General features: G+C 38.8%; 1 pseudogene across 1 annotated transcript; it reads right to left on the reverse strand.

The window, feature by feature from the left end:
• Nucleotides 1-240: 240 nt before the first annotated feature.
• LOC149249172 (putative metal-nicotianamine transporter YSL12 pseudogene) lies at nt 241-3,978 on the reverse strand (annotated as a pseudogene). The gene is made up of 5 exons (XR_016266741.1): nt 3,128-3,978; nt 2,877-3,049; nt 2,647-2,744; nt 2,360-2,494; nt 241-1,825 (listed from the first exon to the last, which is right to left on the reverse strand). The product of XR_016266741.1 is annotated as a putative metal-nicotianamine transporter YSL12 pseudogene (transcript).
• Between the last annotated feature and the right edge of the window lie 650 nt (nt 3,979-4,628).

The raw sequence follows: 4,628 nt of genomic DNA on the forward strand, positions 1-4,628 counted from the left end.
TAAGAGTAACATAAAATGGCTACGTAAACTTACAAATTTCAATATTTAGGTGAATCCTTTCATTCCAAATCCCTATAAACAAAATAAAATCATAAAATCATCGAAGTAACAGATCACGTGCGTTCACAATGGTGCACAATTCGTGCACTCTCACTGTTCACATATCTTTGATTAAAAGCATATGTATTCAACCTCATTCCTGTATGTACCTAGGCGTCAATATATATATTAAAATAAATTATACAAAATGTTAATGCAGCGTAGATATCAGAATCGTATTATATTAGAAACCCAAACTCAGAGGTTCAGGATTGAGAAGTTTATTCTTCACGTTCATTGCATATAAAAAACACACATTGAAACTGCTCAGCGTACGGCGTACAAGCGTCCAGCCTACATTATATTTCCATCTCACTAAAGAACATCAATAGTCTTCCAGAAATTATGTACATCGATATCGATTGCTTTCCATGTGCACATAACACTTGCAAGGGGATAAATATGTACTTCTGATCTCTTTGATAGACCATTCCTAGGTACTGCTAGCAATAAAGACATTCACTTTATTGTTCATGCTCCTGGACAGGAATTTCATGCAGATGGGAGGATTGACTTTAGCCAGAGCCAGAAACGAGGCAGGAAGAGTCCATATGCCATCTCCACATAAGAGACCAGCAGCCACTGCAGGAACCATTACGTCAGCATCTTTGCGATTGATCTTCTGCCAAACGAATACAATGTCTGTCCCCACGCACATATCGATGGCAAAGTAACCTCCAAGGTAAAACGGTATAGCCATGGCCATCGGCAGGGGAATATACTGAGACACATTTTTCGGTACAAGGTCTCTTATCAAGTTGATAACGATGGCTGCTGAGAAGAAACAATAACAGATAGTGAGGCAGTACTTGGGAAGGGCACCAAATCCTTCCACTGCCAGGATGGCTATGTTTCTGTAAACCAGTCCAAAGATGGCCGGATATTCTCCATTTGGATCTCCCACATTAAAGGCCTTGTAGAATAGCCAGAAGGTCAAGGGTGCTATTATGCATCCCATGGCTGTCCCAATCACTTGACTCAAAAACATAGATCTTGGGGATGATAGGGTTAGGTATCCAGTCTTGAAATCCTGCATCAGATCTGCGGCAGTAGAAACTATTGACATCATTACTCCACAAGTAGCTAAGCCTGCCAGTACGCCGCCATCGTCCTTTCCTGCCCATGCTCCGAAGATGAAGATGGCTAGTTTCCCATATGTTGAGACCAAGCTCCAATCTGTGAGCCCACATCCATATGCATTGCAGAATGAAAACACAGGTGCCACTATGTATGCCACCAGAACAAAGTACCATTTCACAGGATGAAAAATCTGTGGGATGACTCCCATGGATATAGCAGCAAGGGCCACATACACAGCTCCAGCCACCCATAGGGGTATGCTGTCTTTCATAAACATCTCATTCCGCCGCTGCTCATCATAGCATCCCCTGGTGCCTCATTCCCATCACTGTTAACCACTGGAAGACCATTGCGGTTCCTCCTTTCTTTCCTTTGACTATAGAGATTGGTCCCACTGATGACCATGATTTTGAAGAAATTGTAGAGTCCATCGCCCAATATGAGAGCAATGGACACAAAGACCCTGTAACCTTGAAGGCCCTGCATACTGGTGTCAGCGGCAGTGTACCAGTGGCCCTTGTGGTTATGTATAAGAGGCCACATGAGACCCCAAGAGATGACTGCTCCAAACAATATGGACAAGTTTACCAAGTGAGGACAGATCATCCCAGCTCCTATATATGTCGAGCTGAAGTCGAAGAAAAATCTGCAATACACGTAACATCAAAATTGTAAGTAACAAAAGAAATCAGTGGATTTCCTTTGAAATTTGCTATAAAGATAATTTCAGTCATCCTTATTTTGATTACCAATTTTGGGAATCAGGCAGACATAAGTGACATCAGTTTCTAGATATTTCTGCAGAGTTAAGTCAAATAAGCAAGTTTTTAAAGGTTTAGGGAATATTCATCAAAAACTGTTGAAGTTAACAGATTTTGAGAATATACTAAAATCTGTACAAATAACAATGAAATCAAACAAAAACATTTTCTGTAGCCTCCTTGGCCTCTTTCATTAATCTTCTCAAATGAAAACCCAAACCTCAGTAACCTAAGCCTCACTACTGTTTATATATTCTAAAATATTTCCCATATCTGCAATCCAAATAAAGATGTCCACAAAAACAAACTAAAATTATAATAGCTTTCCTCGCTAATTAAATTGGGTAACCAAGCAAATAAACTCTCATCAACCCATTCAATATAAGACAACGAAAGCCATATCCAACCCAAATACATACCTCTGATCCCGAGCTTTTAATCCAAAAGTAGGAAACTGCTGAAAGCCACAATCATCGCCAGCTGTGAAAAACCACTGAAAGAAACCCCAGAGAAAACTCAGCGTGAAGAATTTTCCAAGAGATCTGACTTGTTTCCTGCGATATTTGAGGGCAGTGGAGGGTAAGATGAAAAATTCATTGATACTTAAAAGTGGGGATGAACTAGGCTGTGAATATATCCATTTGATCAAGTTCAAACATTTGTAAAGTTTCAATAGCTATATATTCTGCCATTACATTAGCATTACCTTGCTAGCTTGTCTCCCTGAGGAGTGTGGAATCCATTTATGAGAATAGCTGTTGCTGTACCACTTGGATAGGTGAGCTTATAGTCTATCACCATTATCTAATAAGCAGCCAAGACGAAAGCCAAATAAAATTGAAATTCACATTCACTGCAATAAATACCAAAATAATAACAAACATAAAATTTCCAAATCAAAACTACACTCATTCTTAGGAATCCAAGTTTCATTACCTTCCGAAGCGGTACCACAGCTAACAGTCCTACAAAACTCACGACAAAAAGAAAACCAATAATCCAACTAAGACTTGGATCTTTGACATTCTCTGCAGTATTCCCAGGGGTAGTTATATCTGCCTGTTCATAGATCTTTCTGCTCATACCCAACAAATATGATCCAAATCCCCCTGCCATTATATCCAATTCAGAAAACCAAAATGGAATAATAATTCGTCATGAAAAGTTTCAGAGTCATCCATACATACCGCTGAATGCAATCCCATAACAAGCCACCACACAGGTTTGAATCACGGTATTCTCTTGTCTGGTGAACGGAGTCTTCAACAACCCGATCTTGTCGAGGAATTTGGTCCATATTTTGATGAAAAAGAATCCCAACAATCCGGCAGAAACATTGAGAGAAGGGATGATTCCGGTGGTGAGGTTCAATTTCATGACAATTATACAAAACATAATACCCAGCACCATGCTCACAAACATTGCTCTGAATGTGATCTGTTCTGACCAAGGAGGCACCTTATTCTCCTCAAAGATTTTCTCTATGCTCAGCTCTTTCTCTTCAATCTTACTCGACGTTACATCCTTGTCTTCCCAGTTAGCATCACCAGAGCTTATTTCTTCGCCATTTTTGGCATGATAAACTCTTTTTACAAGCCCTTCTCGACCATGAGCATGACCATCCTGTATCTCGAGGGACCTGCTTTCGGAACTCTCTTGATCCATTTGGGCACCACAGAATTCACAATAGCAGTCGGATCAGCGAGAGCCAAGAAGTTCTCCAAGCAAGAAAGCATGCCCTTCCTCGATCTTCAGCCTTCCTTTTTTAGACTGATCGTTTTGTTTTTGCTCCTTTAGAACAGAAGCTTGCGTTTGCTTTTATAGAAAAACGCCGAAACCTTGTGGTTGGACACCCCGCCTAACGATACATATGACGTGAAAGAACTAATTTTCAAGACAGCCTGGTTCCAATTTAACTGGCTGTGTGAAACACTCCCATGAGTTAAATGGTATCCTCACAACCAGAAGCCAACTCTGAAGGGATTGAACTAGATTCCATCAATGAAAATCAATAAAAAAACCTTCATCTTCTTGCGCATCATGATGATGAGGAAAAAAATATCAATTCAGATCAGAATAAAGAGGGTAGTGATGTCGAATCTATCAATTAAAAAACCTTCATCTTCTTGCGCATCATGATGATGAGGAAAAAAATATCAATTCAGATCAGAATAAAGAGGGTAGTGATGTCGAATCTCCATTTAAATTTGAAAGAATATCTATGGAATAGAAGAATATTTATAGAATATTGACCGATTGATTTTTTAATTTAATTAGTTTTTCTGTAGTTTATTTTAGAGGGGGTTGAATCTGGGCAGATAAATTTTAAGGGAAAAAATTTGGGCAGATCAATCTTAAAGGGATTTTTTTAAAGCTTTTTCTGTTATACTAACTGGGCCTAATCCCAAGGGCATACGAAGAATTGATCCTATACCCTCCCAGTAGACAAGATACTTAACAATGAGAATTCGACCCATTCAGCTAGTTATAAAAGAAAACTAAAACATTATAAACTTATCAGGTAAATTATTAATAAAATATTTAAAAACGTGGAACTTAAATTATTTGAAGTACCATTACCATGTACCTTAAGATCTAAGAGATCCCTTAACTTATTGACATTAATCATTGATTCATATTTTACACTAATTCCTTTTCAAAAGTCCACTCTTCTCTACGCAACTTATT

This window comes from Pinus tabuliformis, chromosome 7, assembly GCF_031772625.1.
Source record: "Pinus tabuliformis cultivar Carrire ecotype Pingquan chromosome 7, CPIR1, whole genome shotgun sequence".
NCBI lineage: Eukaryota > Viridiplantae > Streptophyta > Pinopsida > Pinales > Pinaceae > Pinus > Pinus tabuliformis.